The 27,576-nt window shown below is 46.1% G+C and overlaps 1 protein-coding gene across 1 annotated transcript in view; it reads left to right on the forward strand.

Moving 5' to 3' along the window:
* Atg16 (Autophagy-related 16) overlaps positions 1 to 27,576 on the forward strand; it is a 402,118-nt gene that overhangs the window by 179,344 nt on the left and 195,198 nt on the right. The window lies entirely within an intron of this gene.

The raw sequence follows: 27,576 nt of genomic DNA on the forward strand, positions 1-27,576 counted from the left end.
GCGGTCATCATTCCGTGCTAATCCCGGAAAGCGAGTTATAAAGGAAACACCCACCCACGAACGAATCCGAGTCGCGCCGGATTCCGTTTCTAACGGGGACACGCGGGATCCGCGCACGTAAATCCGCGTCCGCCGGAATAATTGCTTCCCGCCCGCGTTTTACTGCATCGTAATAATGCGTGGTTAATAATACTAAACGGAGCTAAGCGAGGAGTAATTGAGAAAAACGAAGAAAATTAATTTGCCAATGCTAATCCTTGGGAGAGAGAAGTGTCGTTGCATTGTTCATTCTCATTTCTCTCTTCCACGCCTGATGCCGCGTTCTGGACCGCGCGGATATCGAACGCCCAACGTGTCGAAACGGAAAGATTACGGCACAATAATTTTCCCAACGTTTTGCGGAGTTTTATCTCAACGCTGAGCACGATCTAACGGCTTGAATAGCAGCACCCGACAAATCGCGCGTCTACTCATCCATAATTATGGACATATGGATGATGGAGTGACGTTCACATTAACGTTTCAAGCGCTGTATAAACGGTACGCGATACATTGACGTCTATGATCGATTGGCACTTGAATCTGTGAAATTCCTATTTAATTAAATTACACGAATCGGTTAACGTTCCCTGAATAATTTATCTTGATTAGGCTGGAACAACGTGATTTCGTCGAAACGTAGAAGTTTATGAGTCCAAAAGAAACGCATTTGCGAATAAATTCTTTCGTCGAGTAGCGTAAACTTATTTACCAGTTTTGAAAATCGATAGAAGTCCCGGACATGATAGAAGATCTGAATAATGAGAGTTACATTCATGGCCGCAAAAATATTTATCTCGAGCCTGCATTGCGTATGTATGCATTGATAACAGACATTATACAATGTTGTCCTGTAAATATTTGTTTTTCGACTTCGTAGATATCAGTTGGGGGACTGATAGTATTTTATTGCGCGCGATACATGGGGTTCAGTCAACAGAATATTTTGTCATATTTTTTATTGATGTCTTTCTCTATATTTATCACATCGCGATTTTACTCTTGTGTTCACAGAGTAGTTAGTGGAGGCTCGGTCGTAATAACGGAACATTTTGTATGAATAGTTGATTTATGACTTACGATTTTAAGAACGCAGCATCTCACGCGTACCTAATGTAACTTAATATTAGATAGTCTAACAGTTATAATATACGACTCTGTGCGCGTCGTGTAATGTTCAAAAGTTAAAAAAAAAAAAATACGCAATGAGCTAAGCCTAGGCTCGTAATTTAATTCTATTGAAACAGGTATTTTTTTACGAACGAGAGTTCTCGAATTTCAAGGTTAATTACAATCTTGTTTTCCCCGAACCCATAATTTTGCAAATTGACGGAGAAGCGCGCGGATGGTAAAGATGTATAGAGCCCGCCGTCTATTAGATTTATTAGAACATGCGCGGTCGCATTCTTGACGCAACCGCAACCGCCTTCGTTCACTTCATTTCGCATCCGCTCCGATGTATAGCGCGCACGAACGCATGTTCGACATGCTTTCAAAACGGGAATCCGGGTAAAATTGCGGCTCCGATCTTTTGTATCTCCGAGATCACGTCTTCACCTCCGGCTACACTCTCTCTCTAATCCCAGGATTAGATATTCCCCGCGTTGAACTGTTGAACATTCCCCAGATAATCCGGGGATAGTTTCCGTCTTCGGGGCGAGACATCGAAAGTCATTACCATCCTTTTCTCCTTCCGGGGAAGAAAGGACCGGAAAAACTAAGTAGCGAAAAGGCAGTCAGGAGTTTCTTCATCGCGACGTGCTCAGGTGCGCGACCGGCATCATCATCGGAACCGAAGTTCGTCCTCCGGACTGCCATCCGGAGCGAGCCGCGGCGGAGGCGGCGGCGGGGGGAGAGGGAGCGAAGCTGTTCCCGCAGGTCCCGGGCGCCGTCGGGAGAGAGAGACCGCCAAATTTATTCCACGTCGCTCCATCGATTTCGGATTATATTGCCTTAAGACCTGAATAATATTCATGGGTGCCACGTTATGATTTCAATATTCCCCGGGGGTTCCGCCGCGGCGGAGACGAAGTCGAAAAATCACCGCGGCCTTATGCGGTCGGGCGCGATAAACCCCGAGGCTCGGTCGAGAATATAATCGAATCGGCGCGGCGGCGGCGGCGGCGGCTGTCTGTTGCTCCCGCGATTATCGATGTGTCCTCCACCGTACGTCTTTACCGTATTCCATCCCTCCGCGTATTCCATCCTCGCCACGTTGCGAATCACCCACCATCGGGGGGGGGGGGGAGGCACGAATATGAACGTTTTGCGCGCACACCGCAACAATGCCCCGCAGTAAAATCGACGACGCGAAATGAATAGGTCACGAAAAATCCGTCGGCCCAGCTTTGTTTCACGGCGCTGGTGCATCAAATGTATGTATGTGCTCGGATGAATGTTTGCTCGTTAAATCAACAAGTTTCGGTTCAATTGTTCGTGATTCAAACACAATAATTGTCCGATGGTGCACGCCCCTCATCCGCGTCCCTCGTCGCCTCTCGTCGGCGCAATACGTCGTTTATTGTTCATTTTATATGCAGATTCGGACAATCACTTTTATTGCAAAATTATTTTTAATCCGCTCACTGATTGCACCTCGTTGATTATATACACGCTCACGGAAAGATTTCTCGTTCGCGCTCTCCGCTGATGAAGATATCGAATCACGCCACGTTGGAAGCGTCTCATTATCGTCGACGCGCAAAAACTATTAAGAAAGGCTCGCCTCAAAGCTCGTTGCCGCGAGCTGGCGTAAGAAAGGTTACAGTGATGCTACTGAGTTGGAAATGTACTGGGATATTATAAAAACAACGTTGAAATCGTAACTAACGAGTTGCAGTAAGTTGCAACGAACACGGTAGTGTCGCTAACGATGATGGAGTGTGCCAATCATTCTTGCAAAACTAAAAGCCACAATATACCATGCAGCAGTTTTTCAAATGCATTTCCCAAAGTTTATCTCGCGCTATTAATTATAGACAGGTTATTACGAGGACGAGAACGACAATTATTTTCAATCCCGATAATTATCATATACGTCGAATTGTTTAGACATCAAAATAATTGCGGTGAAAGATTAAATTTTTATGAGATTTATATGTCCCTTTGCACAATGAACACTTTATACCGTGAAATGTATCTATCTATTCCGCGGACAGGCTGACATTACAACGATCATGTTACGTTATACGTTTATAGAGCGACAAGATTTATTGCACCGTCCGCGCGATGAATAATGTACCACGAAAAGTAGAGAGAATTACATGTATATTTAAAGCCAATTCACTTTTTCACCTTATGGATTAGGAGAGAAATGAAGGTGAGTTGTCCTATTTGTGAAAATATGCCCGTGGTGTGTATCTTGGCTCGCCGAAGCATCGATTCCGCAATTTTATGGGGGGCTACTTTTAGGGGTGGCTATACTTATGAGGTAGCCGAAGAGAAACCTTCTCGTTTCGTAAAACATCTTGCTCGCCCGTATATCGTCAAGCTAACTTCTTGGGGTGGCATTATCGTCGAGAGCCCTCTACTTAGAGAGAAACGCGAGGAGATACGGCCACTAAAGTCCGGATCCCTCAAAGTTTAGTTCGGATAGGCGAGTCGGTATCTCTCGCGGTAAATAATTAATGGATAAAAGGGTAAAAGCACGTATACACATCGTGTCCCGAACTTCATCGCATCTTCCTCCAGCCGCCGTTTGCCTATCGGCCAGTTGAGGTTGATTTTTCTTGGCAAAAATTTAATTGAATCTTCCTCACTATTTCTAATATTCAACATTATTATATTTCTATACAACTGACTTTGAGATTAAAATATCAAAATTAAATGAAGGACTGTTATTTATTTACAATTTAATTCACGAAGGAACTTCTAGATCTAATCATTTGTGGATAAAAAAATATATTTTTATTAAAAGGAAGTTTTCGCCAAAGAGGCAAAGGAATCTTATTAGGCGAGGATATATTATAGGGAACAATCAGTATTCGACATGCCTTCCTCTGTTTCACGACTGGAATTTCCTGTTATACCTGCGACGCGAGCAACGCGACGAGCCGGCTGAAGATTTGGCGCTGCAGCGCGAGACAGGGAGAGATACGACGGTAAAGCCGAAAGTCTATTGCGCAACGATAAAGCCTCCTCTGATTTTCTTTCCTCGATTCGGGGACAAAAGATATCCGGCGCTCGTCTCGTACAACTTAGAGAGTAAACCCTCGAGGGAAATTTTAACCTTCCAGGCAGATGTTAAATGCGAAGTTAACTGCGACGGGACGACATTCCCGTCTGTCTCTCTTCCCTTCGACTCGGCTCCCCCTTTTTCCTACCCCTTGACACTCACTCTCCTTCTGTCTCCGTATTGTCGCTCTATCGTAATTCTCTTTCCGCACTTCCACGTCGTAAGTATCGTTCCGAACAAATGGCGAAACAAAAAAAGACAGGCCGGATCAAGCCGGCACGAAAGGGGGGCGAAGACGAAGAGGGTGAGCGCGGAGCGGCGTCGCTGCGCCGGTGATGGTGGAAAAGAATTACAAGCGGTTCGCCCCGCTGCATCTCGATGAATCTCAAATTATTCTTCGTCCGCGCGTCTGCCGCGAAGACAACCGAAGAGAGAGAGAGGGGGGGAGGGAGAGGGAGCGGTATATATGTGTACATACCCTCTATATTGAAAGACGTCAATCGTAAAAACAATTTCTGCCTCTTGCTCATAGCTTTTCGCCCGACTGATACGAGCGCAAATGCTATTTTTTTTAACTCATCGAATGAACATCGACTGACAGAGAACTACGCTGAAGGTATTTTGATTGCATCGTTAATGCCGACTCTGTACGAAAAAATACGAGTTAGATTTTTTTTTTGTTCAATCAGGTATCGTTTTTTGTTCAATCTTGGAATTAGATTTCAAACATCAATATAACGAAATAAAAATTTCAATATATATTGCAACACATGACAAGGTACAAGACAAGGTACATTTTGTACTTTGTTTGGGATAAAGTTTTAACATCCAACGAAATCTTGATTTAAAGTCTAATTTTAAAAACATGGTAAAGAAAAAAAATAAAAAAAGAAAGACTGCAAACATTGAAAGAACGAAATTAAATAAAAGGAGAGTTCTACATAGGGCGCTCCGCAGCTGGGCTGTAAAACTTAAATCGATTTACTGACCGCGGCCGGCGGTAATGGGTAAACGAGGAAGCTGCGCATAAAATCCGTCGGCGGAATATGCAATGTCCGATAACGAAATGTATAATGCGGGCATTTGGGCGTGTCGCGTCCGCGTATGACGTACATGAAGTATCAGCGGCTAGTGAAAAAAAAAAACCACCCAAGCTAATTTGCATTGCTCTTTTGTGACCGCTCGCTCTGGCTCTGGCCCGTTGACCCGCAACACCAAGTAATCCCAACAGACTCGGATAAGCGACGATATTAATGATCGTTGCGTAAAAACCGGCGCGGCAATTCATGCACGCTTCGTGCACGCCGTCGCAGCGCAGGGTCATATCTGGCAACATTATTTAGCCTCTCGTGCTCTCGGAACGAACTAATCAGCTTTATATTGTGTATACGAAACATTGGTGGGAAATCCTGCGTATTATTCATAAACATACATCAACGAGATATTCGCGTATACAAGGCGGTGTTTTATATGCGCGAATTGTATGTGCGCGATTGAGCAAGGTATTTCGAAGGTATACGAAGAATATTTTTCATGACAGCCGTTCGTATACTGTATGATGAAACAATAATATGTCAAAACAGTAATAATGCGAATAAAAGTCAACTTAATGTAATTTATGCAGCCCACAAAGTTTTTTTTTTTTTTTTTTTTTTTTCCAAACATTATGAAGAGAAGAGAGAGACAGTGATATTTCTATCTAATGTGACTTTACGTTTAATTACCTTGCGGTTACTTTGATCTAGATTATTGAATGATTAATGCAGTTATTACACCATTAATAATAACATTTATCCATAGAGAGGAGTGGAGATGGAGAGAGGACAGAGGGAGATCCGTAATACCTTGATTGCGATGTAAATTACCAGTGGATGCGATTTTCATAATGCCAAATGCTAATGACCGCACATAATTCTATACGATTTCCACGGGTGGAAATCGCCTATGTTTACCATATTTCATTTCATTTATCGCGTAGCGAGAAAATGCTGAAACAGATTTATTCACCCCACTCGTGATTAAAATTACAGCGAGAGACGACACTGATGTCCGTCTAATGAAAGGTAAGAGCTTAAATGCGGCGAAGAGACAGGAGCGGGAAAGGAAGTGGACAGACCAGGGAACTACTTCCGAGAGGGTGAGAGGATTTCGGCGAGCGTTTAGGTAGCTGCCTGCGGGGCGAATCTCAGTCTGCCACCCTGTACCTCCGTTTACTATCACTTGGAGATATACGTCGTCTACGCAATCCCGTGATGCATTGCACGTTCAGCCGCGACTGCGAGGCGAGACATCCTCTCCCCAACTCGAAATTTCCTCTCTCCTCCCTCTCTCTCTCTCTCTCTCGCCCTTGTAACCTCTCACCCTCACCCTTACGACTATCTCTCTCTCCGTCCGCCGCCCGGGTTTCCTTCGGCCTCTCGCTTTCTCGACAAATGGCCACAATTACGTACATGTGCCAATACATAACCCACACTGCCAACCATCGCCGCCTCTCCCACCAAGCCCTTCTTCGACAAAGTGCACCACCACGAGTAGCCGTCCGTTTACTCTCGATGTTCTCGTCCGATATCGCACTTTCCCACTCTCGCGGTTCCCTCTATCATCGTCCATCTTCTTCTTTCTCGCTTTTCTCAATCCCTCGCGCGCGGCCCTTTCGTTTCTTTCCTCTATCCGGTTTCCCTCTTCATTCTCTTCTTCTCTTTTTCGCGCGACTCTCTCTCTCTCTCTCTCTCTCTCTCTCTCTCTCTTTCTGTTCTCCGATGACGCGGCGTTAGACGTATGGGGTTGAAAAGAGAGAAAGAGAGAGAGAAAGTACCGGAACTCGCTCGTCGACGAGTTATCCACCGAGGAGCAAAACGAGACATCGTTTACGGGTACGTCGCCGCGCGCTTTCTCAAGCTGTCGTCGCGATCGCGCGCGGCTTTCACAGGCCCGTCGTCGTTAGGGCGTTGTTGGCGAAGGAGGTAAATACGCGAAATTGAACGGGACGCGCTCTGTTCTCGGCGCAACAAACATGATGTACGCATACAGCTTTTGTTTTTCCTTCTATCCGACCGCGAGAGCGTATCCACATCCTGAGATATATATATTTTTCCCTCCCGCAGAAAGAGCGTTTTAACTCCGTCGGGAAATATAATACCGTACAATATTAAAAAGTTACTCGGTTATGAGGATTTCCATTTCCCCTCGACGTGATGCAAAGCCACGCGACGTCTACTCGAAATGTTGGTAATAGAAGATTATTACTACAATGAAATAATGGAAGTTACAATGACGTGTTCGGGGAACGGTATTTGCGGTATGATTAAATAATTTGATTGCCGTAAAGTAGAAGCACGTTGTTTCCTACGAATGATTTACGGGCTGCGCGCAACGCGAAGGGAGTGAATCGCGACGTGTATATTGGATTCGCTTTTCGTTATGTCCGAATTACGCTTTACACGCAGTATCTAACCGTATTCTCCTCCAACATATAATAATAACGATTACATTTCAGCGCGACGCTTTAAATCCGAATTAAAATCGTCTCATGAACGTCTTTGTAACGATATAAAGCTCGGTATCCAACATTTCTCTGTCTTCCACCGATTGAGACTTGAGACTTACAACCGTTCCCGTCCTTCCGAAGTAAACTTGTTTGCTAGGAAACGTAAACACGATCGAATCGCGTATTGTCTCAGGTTGACGCAGTTAGTCCCTGACGAGCGGAAACGAAATTTCAGACCGGCGGTAATCCCGATAATGGCGGAGCGCCTTTGTATCTTCGGCGGAGAGGAGAGCTCCGGAGAAATCTCGATACACCCCAAGAATAGAACGGTCGGCTTACCGGTTGGAAGACGGAGAAACTTGTTCCATCGGAGATTGGGAAACGCGAAGGTGGGCATTCGCCGGTAAGATGCATTCGCCAAATAGACGTTTCCACGAGGCGATATACACTCATACATACGCGTGTCGACGAACTCGCGTGCACGATCGTGGCGGCTTACGGCGCCGAGATTCACGTGGGTGTGTGTGTGTGATAGGGTGGTAGCGGCGCATGATGTAATTTCGATAAAGTTAATGTGCGGAGGAGTGTTGGGAGGCCCAGCTGCCACCGCGGTCGATCGACAAAGATGGGACGTAACAGGTGCTATCTCACGAGTTTCGTAACAAGAATCGGCGCTCGCCTTTCTGGCAACGCGACGATTAAAACCGCGAGAACCGACGCGATTTTGTGATCGAAAATTCGATCACACGCTTTCGTGTGGAGCTTTTTTCCCCACCCCCGCGAAGGATGTTATGGAACTCTCCCGGAATCCCGGATTCGGAATCCAAGTCGCGTACGCCCATCCGTCGCGATAAAAGCAAGAAACACGACAGCTCGCTAATTTATCTGCTAATTTAGCGGCCGAGTCTCTCTACGTTTTATGTCGAGAGACAAGAAGAAGCCAGCTGGCCGCGCGGCCGGGGCTTAGTATCGGAGAGAGAAAGACAGAGACAGAGAGACGCATTGCGGTAATCGATAGCGAGGACTGAATTCTTAATCGCGAGTGTCTACCTACGTTCGCGGTCCCGCAATTAATAAATATCGCCGCGACTAATGAATTGCGGTACCTATCTATGCGATATATAACGAAACGGTAATGCCGCTCTGATTGCGAATTAATTACTTATATCATGCCATTTGCATATGCAAATCGCATACAACCGACCTGCAGACACGAAGGAATTGAATGAGAGGCGGGTCGGAGGGGCAGGGAGGGTTTAATGCCCACCATCGTCGCCCGTCGCGCGACTACGCGCGGCGGAGAGATAAAGTGGAGCGGAAAGAGAATTGCTGAGCAATACCACGGTCGTGTCTCATACTTATCGCGGGGGAATACCTTTCTATCGGAAGCTCTCTCGTAACAGTCCTTGTTAACGACAGTTGATAGCCAAGGCCGCTATTAACATGCGCGTCGATTGTGGGGAATCAGCGTGAGCAACTTGTTTCACCGAAGGCGCCTGTATCGGTCGCGAAATTGAAAGGGGTATACGTTATGTATCGTTCCTCTTTCGATATTATAATGCATGAATCGCCGTTTCTATTCTGGATTACTTTATTACTGAAAAATGCGCCGCGTAGCGACGTGACGGTTGCGAGAGAGTGAGGCGAGAGTAAACGAGAACAAACGATATCGCGCTGCGGAGAGACAGAACTACAGGTACGGAAGATGCGCGTGTACGACGCGATATAAAGTCGTATCTCTCTCATTGCTATCTCGGCCGTAATTCTTCCTAAGTCGCTCCGCGCGCGCGAGCATGCGAGAATTGCCCGGTCGACAGAAGCGCAGTCGCCAGCGTTGCTTAAGCGCAACATATATACACACACCGTATACGCACACCAATCTCAGGAGGGATATAATTTAATAGTCGGTCTTCCGTGTTGCATGCGCGTCCCTATCTCTCGCAGTAACGACATCCCTTTGCCGACGATGTGCGAACCGTGACGGAAAATGACGCGACGTGGGGTGAGGTCGTGCGGAATGACGATGAATTAAAAGAGATAAAGAGCGAGACAGAGACAGAGTGAGATTCGCATGTGTGTGTGCCGCCAGTCACGAAAGTAAACGTCCCTTCAAACGTGCGTCGCCCGAGTCGACCATGTTTTAAACGAGAGCCAGGTTTGTTAGCCTCGGTTCTCCAAACGCCAAAAGCGTATCCGCGTTTCCAACGTGTCCCGACTTTTTCCTGTGTCTCGCGACGCACACATCCCTCCTTTTTCCGTCAACAATTTCCGTATCGTGGTAATTATAGCCGGAGGACTTTTATCGCGCGTCGGCGCTGACCCGCGCTCGAGAGAGGTGTTTGTCGAGCCGTAGCCCGATTTAGCAAATAGAACTCGGGCGCGCTCGAATACAATTATGCTGTCGCGAGAAATGAGCGCTTGGGAAGCGACGTAAGTACATTGCACGCACGGCGCGCGGCGCGGCGCGGCGGTGCGAAGAGGGCGAAGATATATGAAGGCGACCATGCGGCTCGAATGATTTACTTGGATTCCCGATCGTGTCGAGTCTAAATGATCGTCGTCCAGGAGGCTACCGGTTGTTCGCGACGTCTGGCTATCGTGTGTGGCGGTCTTCGCGCGATTACAACGGCTGCCTGGAAGGCTGTCACTGCCATCAAGCGGCCGCACAGTAGCTGTGGGATCTGGCGACGGGGGTGGCGCGATATCTCCCCAGCGGTGGAGTTTCAACCCGCGCCGAGCCGAGATGAGTACGGGCGATTGTGATTGCCGCCGCGCCGCGCCGCGCCGACCGGTTGCGAGCACGTTGAGCGCATCTACTGCACCTCAAGGTGGTACGCTCAAGGTGCATCGGAGATACGCTGGAATGACCATTCCACGGACATTGATTCCTTACGCTCGTAAATCACAGTTTGAAGAAAATCCTCTGTGAAATACCACTCGCGCCGTTTTCTCCGTGCTTGAATATTACTGCTATTTTTACGGCGTGCCTGCTATAAAAGATATATATACACAAAAAAGATCTCCAGACTCTCAAATAATAATAATCTTGATGTTGAATAGTGCGTTGCATCATTTGTCGTAGAATTCGATTAAAACTTGGATATTTTGTAGAAAGGATTGAACTACGACTAATAATTGTCTATAATTGTGTGCGTCATAATATAATATGCACAACCCATTTTTTAAGTATTTTATACATTACTACCTTTATTCTAGCTATTTCTATAAAACTATATCCAGTATATTCTGCGAATCTATTGTATTATAACTTACATTCCGCGCTCAATAGCTATCTTTTTCTGCAGCTTGCACCCCGCGTCGTTACGTCGCGAATACTCATTGTCGTTTACTTCTCGGTAAAGCTCTTCTCTGATGTATTCTTAAAAGACAGCATGGAAGGACAGGTTAATGCGCGCTTAAACATCACAGGAAATCCTTCCTTTTTTGCTATTTCGCTGGAATACGCCGCGGCGTTGCGCCGTATCTCCACGAGAGAATATCGCGCGACTGAGGCTTTTAGTAAAAATATCTATAAAATCGCGACGGTGCACTCGCAACAAACTAATGCCGCTAAAGCGCAGAAGTAAATATGGTAATCGTGTATATGATAATTTTTGTTTCTCCCACTATATTTATAATATTTACGTCTCGCTCCGCGGGGCAACTATCTCACGTACGCGTTGCAGGGATTAAGAAAAAAAAGAAGAAGGAGAAAAGAATGCGGATTAACGGGACCTGTGGCTCTGCGTATAGGATATTATACGCATCAGGCAACAAATCCCTTCGTTCTTGATTATCGCAAAACACGATATGCAAGATGCCGGCGGTAATTGAAATACTAAACGTAAGAACGCGATAAGCGGGGTGTTCCAGCTAATTAACGAGCATTCGTGTCCGCTGGAATATCGACGTAACTGATGGGGGAATAGGAACTTGAAAATCTTCTGAATCGATAATCACGGCTACTACTACCGTAACCGGGGGGCGCCGCCGCGTCGTCGCGCGGCCATTCCGCATAATTTTACCCTCCTGAGGAATTTCAAGAGCCAGACATACCACGCTTTCAACCAAAGCTCCTCCGATGCCTTGGCGGGGCCCCCGTCCGGGGGCAACCATGGCAAATCTCTCGATCGCGGGCATTCACGTGGAATGCAATTAACGTTCGTGGAGAGCGTTTATCAGCAAAAACGAACCTATTCCCCCTTAACTCTTTTCTTTCCTTGTTTTCTGGTTCTCTTTCTCCCTTTCTCTGCCCGTTCTCCCTCTATCTCTCTCTCTCGACTCAACTCGTTTCTCCCCATCGTTTACTGCTAAACTTTCCTTATTACGAGGACCGCGTAGCCGTCAGTTTATGTTAGTTGATCAGGTATAATTTCTTCTCAAAAGCAAGTATATTCTTTTAGATTGGACTGTGTTTAACCTTTTCCGCGATCATAACAATCTCTGTCTCGAATATATTAACGTACTAACACACATCGGGAAATAATTCCAGAAAATGCTCGTATTATCGCAGTAAAAAATAGAAACGGATGAAAAAAAGACGAAATTGTACATCTTTAATAAAATAATTTATTTCATTATAAAAATGACGATTTCTATGCAGAGATTTATCTAAAATATATTGATCTATTAGATCCGTCGGTGATATTGAACTATTATTAACGACGTGCACATGCGCATAGAAAGACGGGACGTAATAATAAGATATTTTACTCCGGACAGAACGAACGCTCAGGGATTCGAACAATTCATCTGAACCCCCGTGCGTCGTAGATCGCACGTATAGCACATCGTAACGCCCACGCCTAAACCCGAAGAGCTCCGCGGCCGCTAACGATTTTCTAGCGTGCCCGCTTATCGCGTGATTAATGATACGCGAATGCAACGACGACTTAATCCTTTCCGACGTCCGCCTTTCGCGCGCACGCGCGCTATCGCCAACGCAACACCACCCGCGGATGTCTTCGAACAGATAACGCCGTGAAGAGAAAGGAGAGGAGCAGCCAACGCGGCTTTAAAGTTATGTGCTGACAATAGACGCGGAAGCGACGCAGCGAACGCGAAGGATGAATGTTGCATGAATTCCCTGCCGCGGGTCCACCACGATTGTCCGAGTCGCTTGGGATGTGACGGAAAAACATTACTTCTCGGCTGAATTGCCGTAATTCGTAAAGGATATCGCGCCCGTGTGTCCGCGAAAGGAACGCGAGACCCAGGGATCCTCGAGCGCTCGAGGTGGAGGGTATCCGCGAATATATTACGGACGAGATACCTACATCTCTGCGGTGTCGGCCCCGCTTCCACGAGCCGGAAGTAGCGGCTATTACGCAGGAGAGCTGGAGCGAATATTATTCAAGCGATGCGCGTTCGGACGTATTCATCGCATATATACATATGTACATTGCGCGTCGGGCATTGAGCACGGAAAAGATTTCACGTCAAGTTACAAGAGGAGCCGGACTATGCGAGATAACGACGCGATTACGCCCATATAGGTGCGTCGGAGATCTACACCCTGGATCCCGGATCCTGGACGGAGGAGAATTTCAGGGCGGAAAGTGGAGTGTACGGAGTAATCGCTACTGCACGAACTAACCCGTGCAAGGGAGTCTCTGATGACTGTTTAGTCAAACGAACGCCAGTCAATTTACATTTTAATAGCTCTTGCGGTCGCAGGCAGTGTCGTGGGATAGCCGTTATTCGGCGTACGCGCGGTAACAACGTGCTACCAACGTCATGGCGTTACCTCCTCCCGCGGCCGTATGTTAAGGTGATAAGAACCACGGGCGGAATAACGACGATTCTCCAAGGAGGACTGTAACGCGTGGTGAAGAGGATAAAGGGAGGGAGGGGGGAGAAGGAGACCCGATTACGGCGCAATCATCCACGACATCGACGTGGCATTCCCTTTGCCCTTTTTTTCCTCTCTCTCTCTCTTTCTTTCGGCTCCTTCATCTTTTTCCGCCTCTGTCTCGTTTTTCCCCTTTTTCCTTCCTTTTCCCGCCGCTACTTCGGCGCCATTCGGAACCGCCTAACGATCAGCCATCCTCTTTGCAACCGCCGCGGCCGTCTCGCTCGCTCTCCTTTGTGACGCTCACACAGTCACACATGGAGAGGAGGGATTCCGCATGAGCGCTTGAAAAGTCGATATCTGTTGTGGAATTTGGCTGGAATGGGGGAGCTCCGTCTCTTTGCTAGATTCAATGGCCGGTTGACCGATTTGAGACTAACGAGGTGCTCTCTTTCTCATTGCTGGCGGACCGCAGATCCGGCCGCACTGGCGAAAACAATTTACGGTTAGGACCGACTGAAAGTCGTCACGAACGATTCCCTCTTCCGATTTTCTTTCCGCCCAATTATCGAACGACGCGACGGTTAAAGACCTTGAAGCTCTCGCGATCCTCGATTTCACGCAACGTACGCTACGTCGTGTACTCTGAGAAAACGAGAAATACCCTCCACATGATAAAATAACGTGAGAGATCCCTCAGGCGATACGCGCGCATTTTCCGAAACTTTTTAGCAAACCGCTCATCCTTAAATTACCTTTGTCCTAGGCTTCGCCTGCACACGTCACGCATTAATCTTATTATCCCGCTTTCATTGGTTGAAAGTAAGTATATGAGTCCGAGGCTGCGCGCTGCGCGTGAGTGATTTATGGCCACTCGGAGAGTTCTCGCAGTATATCTTGGATATCCTGTATATTTGCTCGCGGCCCGGGATAACTTTTCTCAGGCGACAGTGGCGCGGATCGAGTTGAGGATCGAGTCGCGGAAGGGAAAACATCAAATAGGTAACAATTATCTCATCAACGCGCTAATAGACACTGAACACGCACGGCGCATCTCACGCTGAATATTTCTTTTCGATTTCCTGTACACCGTCTGAAATAAGCGGGTATATACGCGGTCGTTCTGTATGCACGATAATCTTGTCTAATAAGCGCGAGGATACGCAGCGTATCTCTATTTCTTCATATTTTCAATTATCGTCGTTTTATTTTTTATTTTTTTCAAATTGTTTGCATAGTAGGAAACCGACTTGAGAAAAATCTTACACGATTATGCGTTGCGTTATAATGAAAAGAAATTGGAGCACATTCACGAATCATCATCGAACTGTAATATTTTCGTTAGTCTGAAAGATGATAGAGTCACTCTTTCGACGCTTCAGCCATGTCTGTTTCATAAATTCCTGTATTTCCTTTAATCTCCTTTTTTCCGATGCAATACACAGCTCGCTGCACACAATCCAAGGTTTTTCGCGACTACTGTCGATTGTAATCGAATTGTTTCTGAAGTCACGTGGAAATTAACGGCGAAAGGGAAACAAAGGAAATAATATATGGCACTTCTTCGTTGAATCGTCGATGCGTACGGTTGGCAATATGCTTTGTCCCGCCAACCGGAGAGAATCCAAAGGAATACTCTTTGCGGCGAGAATGCGTGTAGAAATGTGAATGGGCGAGGAACGTAGGAAACCCGGGCATTTACGTTCTTCATTAGTAATGGAATAGAAGAGGTTTGTGTCTGGGAGATGAGACGACGGAAAAGAAGTAAAGGGAGCTAACCGGAGTCGCTTCGACAGCCTTGTCGAAAAAGAAAATGTTCTGCATCTTAAGGAGAGTTCTTTTCAGGGCGCATTTTACCTAGGTACTTTGGCTTGGATATAATATTTTCCGTTTTGTGAATACATTTAACGATTTCTCGCGAAATTCTAAAATTCCATTTTATAAATCACTGAGTCGAATATTACAAATGTCAGTGCACTTTCGCTGTAATTACAATGTGCACTCTGTTGAAGGCCAATTAATAGTAACAGAGAAGCGCCCGGGAGAAAAGCAAACTGGTATAACAAAGCCTTTTTCCAATAAGTGAATGTTTTACTCTTTGAATTGCATCGTCGTGTATCTATACATAAATTTGATTTTCAAAATTGATATGAAATTCCATTCTTTTAATAAAATTTATACAAAACCGAAATTCATACATTTATATATACACACACGTTATATGTAAAAACATTTACAAGTTTTTAAATATAAACTCGTCTCTAGAGAAATTGTAAAATGAATTTTGCATCGCGGATGTATGGACAATATTCTGAATTTATCCAATGTATAAATCTCTGAGAGATGTATAATCCAATCATAACAATTGTATACAGTTTAAAGTATAAATCGAGAATAATTTCGAAAAGGCACGAAAGTGAAAAGAGACCATTCGATAAGAAGAGACCGATCTACTTCAAATTTGATCCGGAATAAATACTTGATTCGAGACACGCGAGAGGAGCGTTTCCGCGAAGAGGCGGAAAGAAGAAACGCGTTGCACGCTCCGACCTGTAGACGCGCGTTGCACCTTCCGCGCGTATGTGGAGGGTACCTAATGTGGCAGTTGTGTGGCTAATGCTCGTTATCTCGGCGTGTCGACTATTTAATGGTCCTCCGTAATGGCCGGCCCAACGATATATTGTCCGTTTCTCGCGACGCGCCCGCTAACTCGACCTCCCAATCTACGGCATTATTCCCGACGGTTATTTTAGCGGGTTGTGCCACCTTGGCGATTTGCATAGGGAAATCGTGTGGTACCCTTTTGACACGGTGCCGGCGCCGCGCATCGTGCCGCATCGCATGCGAGCGAGCGAGCGTGCATGCATGCATGCATGCATGCATGCGTGCATGTGCCGCGTCCCCATGTGCTTGCGATTTCCGTTCACTATATGTTCCCGCGGAAGAAAGATGCGAAACGACGATGCGAAATCAATATTAGGCCGCGCCAGAGAGAATAGCTGCTTCCGGGAAGACTTACGAGACGCGAAGTGACGTGACGGTTTTTCTGCCACGACAGATCGTATTACTCTTGGGTTGATTTGGTCTCCTCGACTTCATCTATCTTTAGCCGGCCAAATTAAGCGAGCGTAAAGAACGCTTGGAAAAAGATGTGGAGGATAGTTGCATCCTGGAATTCCACTTAAATTGATTCGATCCTTTCACTTTTCCCCGTGAAAAAATTCACAGAATTCTACCGATTTTGAATTCCGTGAGTTAGCTAAACCGTTGGAAGGCTTTTACATTTTACACAGAGCGATGCGCATAAAATCGACCGCGCGGACAGGTTTTTGTAACTGTATTTTGCAACTATATATATTTTTCGTTTAGGGCCGGTTTGACGCGCGCCACCCTGTACATTACAAATTATTCCTTTTATATCTATTAAGAAATTAAAGTAATATCTTCTGCATCAACGTATTTCCAATTTGCGGTTTCCGATGCGATCGCAAATGAAATTACCTCATTCGACAGCATTGCGAAATTATTCTACATATTTAAATTATGCTGCGGCGGACTGATGATATATGGCGAATGCATATTAATATAATCGATCCAAGTTTTCGCGCAGAGAGCGCACAATTCCCAGGTTGACTGGGCGTAGAAACCATTTACATAATCCAGAACTTTCATTCTTTATCTTATGGAATCTGCGCGAAGTTTTTCACTTTATAGAATCTGCTTGATCATAACGTTACGCGAACATGAGCTTTTCCCCGCATTTCTTTTTTTTTCCACTTAGAAAATCAGGTTGCAAATGTAACTTTGGAGAGGGGTATTATTATCGATCATCTTGATTTAATTTTCGAGCGAACGGGAAGCACAGAAAACTTCACTTGTTCGTTCGCAACACGCTAAACAAAACTCTACTTTCGGCATTGTAATGCAAACTGGCTTTCAAAGCTAGAGAATTATCGGTGGTGTGTGTTTGTGTGTATGTGTGTATATACACAAAAAGGACACGCGGCGTTACGGATGAAGTCGATTTTACGACGCTACTTTGCTGTATTGTGCGCCGGTACAAAAGTACCGCGGTGGGTACAGCATAACTATGCTAATACACCTAGAGAAGACTATACCTGCTATATTTCTAGTTACTCTCCGCAACGAAAGGCCCCCTGTTGCGGTGTCTATTGCTATCTACGATATGCATAGGCGCATAAGGCGCATAAGGTATCTCGCATGAAGGCCGTGAGAATTTTCGTGATGCTTAAGAACGCGGATACGGCGCTGGATGAGTAACGAGACATTCCTCAGTGAGCGCGAAACATTAAATAGAAGATAATTATTTCGATTTATTAACTACTCTCGCGGATCGCGCGCGCGCGCGCGCTATGAGACAATTTATGACACTTCATGCATTCGAGCGAGCATTTTTACATGACGAATCTTCGTCGTAAAATTATAGTCGCACGGTCGTCCGCGATTAAAGCTTAGTCTTACATTACGCTTATACGTATGGCGTATCTCTTAGATTAATTATTATCCTCGATAACCATCCGACTGTTTTAATCTTTTTCCTGGATGAATTATGGGTAGGAAACAAACGCGATCAGAACTCGAAAGTAATGTATTTAATTGAATCACGCTTAAGATGTTATTTTAAAGTACGCAAACCGATGTATTCATATGCTAATAATCCGTATCAAGTCGATCGATATTAATCAATGATGAAAGGAGATATGATTTTTATTAGGAAAATCCACTTCCATATTAGATATGAATCAGACGTGGAAATATATTAACTAATACCAGACACAAAAGATATTTGCTTCCCTTGATTAACAGATATTATCGATTTAGTTCCACTCATTTTAGTACGAAAAGTAGCCTCCTTTTTCCCCGTTTTGCTCCGCAAGCATTCAACTAGTTGCAAAAACTTAAGAGATATAGAAAGAGATAGAGAAGAAATCACAAGCGGGAGAGAAGAGCAAAAACTTTTGAACACATTGAGCCATGGAACGAGCTTTCATCACGAGGGCTATTGAATTGAAATCAAGTTCTTACTCATTTCCGTTGAAAAAGCGGTATTCGGTGTAGATATCAAATTCGTAAGTTTATCATATTTCGGCCACTGACGATATTTTCGACGTTATATCATTGACCTGCAATCGAACCAGAAATATGAAACGTAGAAAAATGTTTTGAGTTAATCAATTTGTAGTTTATGACAAGTGCTATGACGTCGAGTCGTTTATATAATTGTAGAAACAGGCAAAATAAAAAGAACATTTTGCATTGTGTTGAATAACGCCTACAAAGATCGAGTAAGTGACGTACAATATTGCCGACTTACAGCTTCTTTAAATTCGTTAAGATAGTATTTCTCGCGCTGCTAATGGCGGCGAGCGCGATTCAACAGCAATATTTACGTAGAGAATCCTACGTCGCGGAGGAGAAGGCAAAAGCTGAAATTAATTGCCCTCTTTCAAGCAGTCGTGAAAACGACTTCGCCACTGCACAGCTCCTTTTTACTCCCTCCCCCTCCCCCTACCCGTGTCTTTATTCCTGCTCACGCTTGTGGAATGGTACAAGCGGTCATTAAAGCAAGACGAGGCATATAATAACGCTAATTGTCAACTTTCCGCTTAGCCAAGTGTTTGGCACCTGGGTAAAGCTGTTCCCAGCAATGAAAGGATGAGCTATAATAACGACGTTGTCGCGTGTTGCAATCGACATACATCATTATTGACAGCACAATGCGGTATCCTCTTCCCTGGGAACCGTGAATTAACGTTTAATACCGGGTTCCCGGGGCCATACTGGGCAGCTAGTCGGGTATTTTGGGCAATTAATCCGAGCCACACCCTCTCCGACACGAGTAATAAAACTTCTTAATCGGTTTGCCGAGATAATATCACGTTTGGGTTGCAAAATCCTCCCCTATAGTCCGATTAAAAATAAGACCAACGGGTCGATCAGATATCAGCATGGAGTATAGTTAGCGTACGGCGCGATTTTTACAGCCCGATTATTTTTCGCTATTAGTTTCTAATGACATTTGTAAATTTTTTTTCTGTTACAGGTAAATTTACAAATGTAAGGATTATGTGCCGGAGAGAACCTAACCAGAAAGCCAAGAGAGAATGTAAACGGTATGTGTATCCTGTATCCGCGTATTTGTTACTAGACATATATCCCGGCGTATTCGTTTCCATCTTGCGGCATAAGCTCGAAATGTCGACCCATCTGTCGGCTTTGCGAGATAAAGTTCTAGTATGACACTTGTTACGCAAATATGACACTATTACTTTTCCTGCTCTCGCGGAGAAACGTCCGTTAAAAACGACTCTCGACTCCATTTCGGCTCGACAGATGGCCGAGGTAGACAGTAACACGATGAAAATTCCTTCCATTATACATCCGTGCCTTTTCTTTGCGCTCAAAAATATGCGTGTATACTATATTTTTAGCATAAGTATAAGTAAAATGCATACATTTGTTTAATTTAATGGCATAAATTGAAGAAAAATATTTATTTCGCGTCACTATTTGACACTCGTGAATATAAATTCCTGAAAAGTGCATTATTTTTTCAAAAAAATATTTGTCAAATTTCTATTAAAATATTTATGTAATAAAAAATATATAACCGGTAAAAATTCTATGAATGTTAAATGCAATTTTCAGATTGCTGGCAGCTAATTATATTAATTAATCAATTAGCCAATCAAAGAAGAATTATATTAACACAACATAAACTGAAAGAATATATACTCCACAATATTTATCGCTTGTTTTATTATCTAACTGTAAAATATTTTGTTATGCGGTAATATATGCATTAATTCTATGAAAAATGTATTTTTTATATTCAGCAACGTTGCGATAAAAAAAACGGGTTAAGGGTCGTTAATGAGCATAGTAATATCTTTCTTAATTTCCGCGTCCTTTTTTGCTGGAAACTCGACCAGGATAAGCGAGTCTTTTGTGCGAACGGTAAAAAAGTCCGACTCAATTAAAGTCTTGTATAGCGGTGGAAGAGGAGGAGGAGGCGACAACGCGAATCACGCTTTCCGTGCTTAAATCCCCAATTTCACGGCTACCTTCGTATCGAGCGGAGCGTGACGCGCCTCGATCGTTTCCGTGACATTTTTCTTGCTCGGCACGCGAAGCCGAGCGAAGTCGTAAAGTCCACAGGAAATCGGGACGGAGTTAGGATAACCCGAGCCGTGTGGCTTTCCGAGTGTGTATACATCCGATACGGTTCCAAGGACTCCCCGAGATCTCGCGACTATGAGTTTCTATTAAACAACTTATTTGTTAAGCTCAGGGGGTTGATTTAATTTTACCTCTTCGTGTCGGGACTTTATTCGTGACGGACCGTCACGCTCATAAGTGACGAGAATTAATTAACCGATTAATAAAATAAAATCTGCGATGTTAATTTTTTCTGTACTTTAATTTAAATTTATAATAATTAAAACTTCGTTATTAAATATTTTTCACACGTATATACGTACATTGTGAAATACATCCTCGGAGATAGTGTAAGAATTACTAGAATTAGAGAAAGAGGCCAACTATGAAGCTCTCTGTTTGCGTCGGTGAAAAAGCACGAGTTAACAAAATGCGTGTAGCAACTAGTGCAAGGCGGAAAAAAGAACATGCGAACCAGAGAGAAAAAGAAAAATAGGGAGAAAGGGAGAAAAAGCGGGGAAAAAAGACAGAGAGGAAAGGTCGAACCGATGCAAGCAGAACCGGTGAAAATCGCTGTTTTACGCGGATCATAAAAGTTACAAGAGGGCAGGAAACGCAATGTTCCAACTCTATGCTTCTCCCTCTCTCTCTTTCTCTCGCTCTTTTTCTTTCTACTCTCTTTCCCTTTCTTGGCCACTTAGTATCTTGCTTTCTCTTTTCGGGTAGTTATATATCGCGGGGGTCAGAGCTACACGGCACAGTGCGCGGAACGAGCGCAGCATTGGGAACACAGTTTGCCAACTCGTTGAGCGAGAGACTCGGAACTCGATAGGCTGCTGACCGGACGGTTCGCGGCCGTGCTGGCGAGCCGGTCCGTTTCGGTTCTTTGCCCTCGTTCCATCGTTCGCGTTCCATCGCGCTCTCCCGCGCCCGACAAAACATGCCGACTGGTTTTTGTACTTTTATATCAAACGTCCATTCCACCGCGTGCGGTGCGATACACACCGCCTCCGATCTTTTCCATCCACTTCCGGGCCCTCCTCGCTTCCCTCCTCGTATCCTCGCTCTTTTCCTCCTTCTCACTGTCTCCCTCTCTTCTGTTCCACGACAACAGATCGACACGGAGCTGCGAGGTGCAGGTAACGTGAGACTAGACAAAGGGGAGAGGGGAGAGGAGAGAATCCTGAAGGAGACCGGTGAACATCGAACCCGGCAGTGGTACAGCAATCACGGGATTGTTACACATACCGCCGTCGTTCCGCCAGCATCGGCTTCGGTATTAGCTCTCTCTCTCTCTCTCTCTCCTTCACACACATTCACTCTCTCTCTCTCTGTCTCTCTCTATCTCTTTCCTTCTCTCCTTTCCGCCGCGCCAACGTCGCTCGTACCCTTCCTCTCATCTTCCAACTAGCTGTACCGGAGCTATCTAGTCCGCTGGCAGGATACATCCGTCCGTACAGTTCCGGACCCTCTATCGACACCACCACTAACTCCGGCCGCTGGTACACGTACCTCGTACTGCGGCGTAGAGACCGCGCTGATACGAATACCAAGCACGAACTTTTCAGTGACCATGCCCGCGCGCCGCGCGCATCCTGACCCGTCTAAACGTACATCCGAGAAGAAAGGCCACTCTATTACGTACCTCTGAATTGACTTTAAGGAAAGTGCGCTTGAGAGAGAGAGAGAGAGAGAGAGAGAGAGAGAGAGAGAGGACGATGGCCTACACCTCGCCGGCTCTTTCCGGGACAATATCCGATTAGGACGCGTCGCGCAGGAACGATCGTTCGCGTTTTCTGCTGACCGGTATAGAAATGGTCTTCGGGGGGAGTAAATGCTCCTGCTCTTGCACGGGAGAGAAGCGTATTTGAAGGCTGCTCCTTACGTCTTCGTATTATTTCCTTTTCAAATTGTACTCGATGTTGAATAATATAGTAAGAACAACTTTCGACGCCAGCAGCGGGTACGTGCAATTATTGGAAATTGATAATTAACTCCCTCGTTTTATCTTATTAACGTTCTCGCCTTATCAGCTTTTGATCTTTGTGCTGCTAATTAAAACCGGATACGGCGCGCACTTTGCAAAAAGAGCAAAGGATTAATTCTTATGTCATTAAACTTAACCGCCGTGCGTAACGACACGTTCCTAGTTATCCTTTTAAGGAATAATGGAAGACCGCGGTCATTTCGCGCGAACACGATAATTGCTGGTACTCATCTGAATCCAAAGCGAGGCTCGAGCGCGTTTCATTTTTCCGCGGAGCCTCGAGCCGCAACCGCGCGCGGTCCGCGTCTTTGTGAATTCCAGATCAGCGAGCGACCTTGCAACGCTTTTTCCCGCCGCTCGTCGAGACATGTCGTCGTCGCCGGTCTTTGTTGTCGCTGTTGTGTGCTTTTTATGCGGTTGTACGGAAAAGGCGATTGCCGGTACGGCGTCGGGAGATGCGGTCGCCGCTTTATTAGGTATGCATCGGAGTAGACACGACGGAGAAAGGTGGTGGTGGTGGTGGTGGTTGGCGGGATAGAGCTCGTGATTCGCGGCCGGCGTTATTAACGTCCGAGCGCTAGAAGCGAGCCCCGATCACATCGCGTTCGTGATAAATCGCTTCGGTGGCTTCCCCCGGCCTCCTGCGCCATTCGCCATTATGTCTTGTACGTTTCATTACAAATTTCCTTTAGTGTCGTTACCCCAGCACGTATGTGCACGCTCGCGCGAGCAGCACACCCGCGAGAATCGAATGCGCGCACACGGGGGAGAGGAGAGCGCGCTCGCCGAGGATAGGAAAGGAAGTAGAATAAGAAGAGGGAAAGATGTATTTATTGTGGGACGACGTCGAGCGGACAAGGCAAAAGTGAACGCGCTCTCCCCCTGCGGACCGCGGGATATTAATTCTTGTTACTCATACGTATCGCCGCGATACTCCTGATGTGGAAGTGGCCAGTAGAAAACAAAGAGAGGAAAATACCATAGCGATGGGGCCGCGTTGAATGATCATATCAAGTGAATAAGATCGCGACGACGCGCAACGATGGGCGAGCTCGGCGCTTGATTTCTAATGGCAATACCTTGTCGCTAATGCCTATCTGTATTTATAATTTCCAATGTGTACACGTATGATTATGACTTGCATCTGATTCACGAAAAATCAATGAAAATCAATGCGGTACTTCCGCTGTTGTCCGCGCGGAATAATCTGCGATCCTTATTCCGCTTCTTATTCTCGACGCATGAATCCGTACAGCGTGCGCGGAGCATACATATTGGCTATTTAATTGGCCAGCTACGCGAAGGCGATGGTATATTCATCATAACGCGATGGCGAGACGACAAGACGGGAGTGAGAATCTGCTACTTAGTTCGCAGAATATTAATGTTCATTATTAATAACGCACCAAGACGCGCGCACACGTGAACGTAAAATATGGAAATATTCTAGTAGTAATAAGATCTTTTCTAATATTCTGACGCGAGTGATTTGATTTTTTTCGATATTTACTCGAGCCAATTACATGAGCGTACAATTTCGAAACAGTTACGAAAATTGGCTAATCAATATACTTGATTTGTTAACTGCGATTTATCCAAGGTATAATTAACGGAATATTCACGCATGCATTATCGCGGCGACATATACAATAGTTGTAAAACACGTCTGTATGTTTGCTCTCTCCATGTCCTCGCGATTGATTCAACCGCGCATTTCTGAATACTGAACGATAGTGCACTTGGCAAGAACGCAAAGTTGGTTCTAGTCAGCAGAATGCAAAGAATTCGTCGTACGGAATATTGGACGGACAGTAGCGCGGCGATTCGTCGGATATTTACGATCGTCGCTACGATAGTATCCTTTGTGGTCGAGACGTTTGCGTTGCGGCGAATCGCTAATCAAGCAGCCCAGTCGGCCAAACGATATCGTCTCGTACGGTCTTACTATTCCTGTCGTTGCCCATTTCTGTCTATTTCATTCTCGTCCGCCCGTCCTCGCGTCCGCCCGTCGCGGTCGTTTCTTTCTCCAAAGGAGGCCACGAGAAGAGATCCATCCACTCTACTTTGCATGCTCGTCGTCTCTGCATCTCCGTCGCGTTCGCAGGATGCGGTATCTTCGTGATAAACTGCTCGTGCGAATCTCTGCCGAGCTACCGAGCTGCCGACGCCGTCCGATTATCCGTGTATTGTATTATCAAATTAGTTCGTATCGAAGCAAGCGTGGAATGTAGACTATCGACCAAATCCATTTCGAGAGCGGGACATAGAGTGCGCGTAAGATAGAGAAATATAAGGAGAAGGGACACATTCGCGTTGTGCACAAAGCAAGATAGAGAGAGAGAGAGAGAGAGAGAGAGAGAGAGAGAGAGGGATAGCACGAGAGAATGCGGCCAGACACAACGGACAAGAGGCTCCTTGCATCGTTGAGAATGGAGAGGTCGGTAGGTAGATTCAGCCGTTTACGTACACCCCTTGGGCTTGTCATGCGGCGGCTATCGGCGACCGCGATCGAGAGACCGGCTGTATCCCCAATGCCACCTTGTACTCAGCGGCTATGTCGGATCGGACAGGCATGTGCTCTCGCCGGCTCGGCCATGATGGGCCTTCTCTACTCCCTCCGGTATCCGCCACCGTCCCCCTTCCCTCCGCCTTGCTCCACACAAGCTCTGTTTTGCATCGCGGCCCCTAGCATCAAGCGGCGTCGTCCCACTAGAGACGGGTTATTTCGGACCACGTGGGTGGCTGTCTAACGAGATATACGGCGAACACGTTCCGAAAGTGGGACAGAGCCGCGAGTACTCATTCGGTCGGCGAACCGCTGCACACTGCGCTGCACGCCGCTCGCTCGTGACGCGTCGCGAATATATGGCGATGATCACGATGACACTCGGCGATAGCCGAGTCGCGCTATATAGACCGCTATATCGGCGGCTGATCGCGGAACGGGCGCGCGAATGCCGAGGGCAGCGAGGATTAACGAGTGTGAACAGATACCGAGTGGACTCTTCTGGTATGTGACCGGTGACGGCGTGACGTCGGGGCCCCGCGGGGGTGAGGATTCACGGTATTCTTTCTTCTCTCTGTCTCTCGTATGCGCATCGCGTAGGCGATTCGCGCCGGGCCCCACGTTTCCGTAAGCTATATTATCACCGATCGCGCCGATCTCGCGTCCAGCACCGCTTTGCCGCATGTACGTATACGCATGTGGTTTATGATGCCTCGCGGTGCCGCCGCGTGCGTATGCGTGAAATTCGGTCCGCGTGTTAAGTTTCGTAACGACACCTCGTACGGTAGGTCACGTACAATGGCAAGGTATATCGTCGGCTAACGGTGTCGTTGTCGAGGGTGTGTGTAGATTCCCTCCCTCCCCCCCTTCCTTCTTGCATTACGGTTCCTCCAGGTTCACCAAGTGCGGCGGTCGCACGCTCACGGCACCGGCCGGTACCACACACCGGCGAGGATATTTGTTCGACTGTGTGTTTTCCGCGGGCTAATTGCCACGCGGTCTAGCGCCGTTACTTCGCCCGTTGGATTATGCGAGCGGGCAGTGCCGTTAATTTCGCGCGCGGCGGTTTTCCCCCCGGCCTTAGGTACGCTGCTATCCGCAATCGCGGTAAGGACGAGATCATCGCAGCGAGGTGCCGCATTTAAATACACGACGGGCGAATTCCGCAGCGCCATTACGCCGCCGTGAAATAAATTCCCTCCGCAAATGGCGCGGCGCTCTGCGCTCTATCGGAGTACCTATGGGGAAAATTGCGGTGGACGGTCGCCAATTTGCGAATCGATGTTAACGTCGGCGATAATCCACGTCGAATGTATCGTATAGTAAAGAATACGCCGGCTATATAGGCTGTTGCGATTGGCGCTTTCGTAGGGAAAAAAGACCTCTATTTGCTAAACCTTGACCGACGGCCCAGCTATATCGGGCGTGATTTATAGTCACTAACAAACGATGATGGATCACGTACATAATCTTCGAGTGTGTTCATAAACACTCCGGCTTACGGAATGTAGTAGTAGACAGGACTGACAGTTACGCTTTCGCTTTCTAATGGCAGTAAAACTCGTAAGAAACTATGCATCAAAGCCACGATCCACCTAGTTATTCTATTTTGCGCGTGCAAGAAACCCGGCCGATCTCCCATTAAATGTTTTTGTCAGCGTTTGTTATTACTGCGGAGTGTGAGAAGCACGGTAATAACGCTTTATAAAAATTATATTTTATAAATTTACCATGTTCTAACAAGCGGATACGTTTTCTATCCTGCCGTAATCGCGATATTAAAATATTTAATATGCTTATTCTGATAAATTTATGTTACAAATGAGGATCTTCCTGCAATTGAATTATCTTATTCCGTGGTACTGAATATTATATATTCTCTATATGCAGCTAATGTGATATTTTATTAAACGTTCGCAAGAATTTCTTAAAATTAAATTATTTTAAACAGCTCGGATATTCCGGATAAAAGTATGAAACTGTATTTTCGTACAGCACGCGCGCGCGCCAACCGCATTAACATACATGGTACTTAACGATAAATGAATAAAGAATAATTCCACATTTCTCCCTCTTGTCTCTTGTGCTTCCCAAGTATACGAAAAATCTCAAAGATCCTTTGTTAAACGATGTCAGGCGAGTAATCCAACTATATCGGTACGGTGTACTTTCCGTCGCCAATATCGCCTGTAAAGTCTCTTGTTCCTTGTTCCTGTCGGGAACAAGTAAAGTTAATCCCCGCTTCAATTTTCGTAGCGCGGACGGTATATACGGCGGCCACCGATCGCCATTTGAGGATTTCTGCACGGGAGACTGCGCGCGCGATCCGGGATCCGACCTCAAAGTCCGGTCCGGGTGTTCCTCCGCGACAGAACACACACGGGGGATAGATAGGTGGAATCCTCCGGATGAA

This window comes from Temnothorax longispinosus, chromosome 12 (assembly GCF_030848805.1).
Source record: "Temnothorax longispinosus isolate EJ_2023e chromosome 12, Tlon_JGU_v1, whole genome shotgun sequence".
Taxonomy (NCBI): Eukaryota; Metazoa; Arthropoda; class Insecta; order Hymenoptera; family Formicidae; genus Temnothorax; species Temnothorax longispinosus.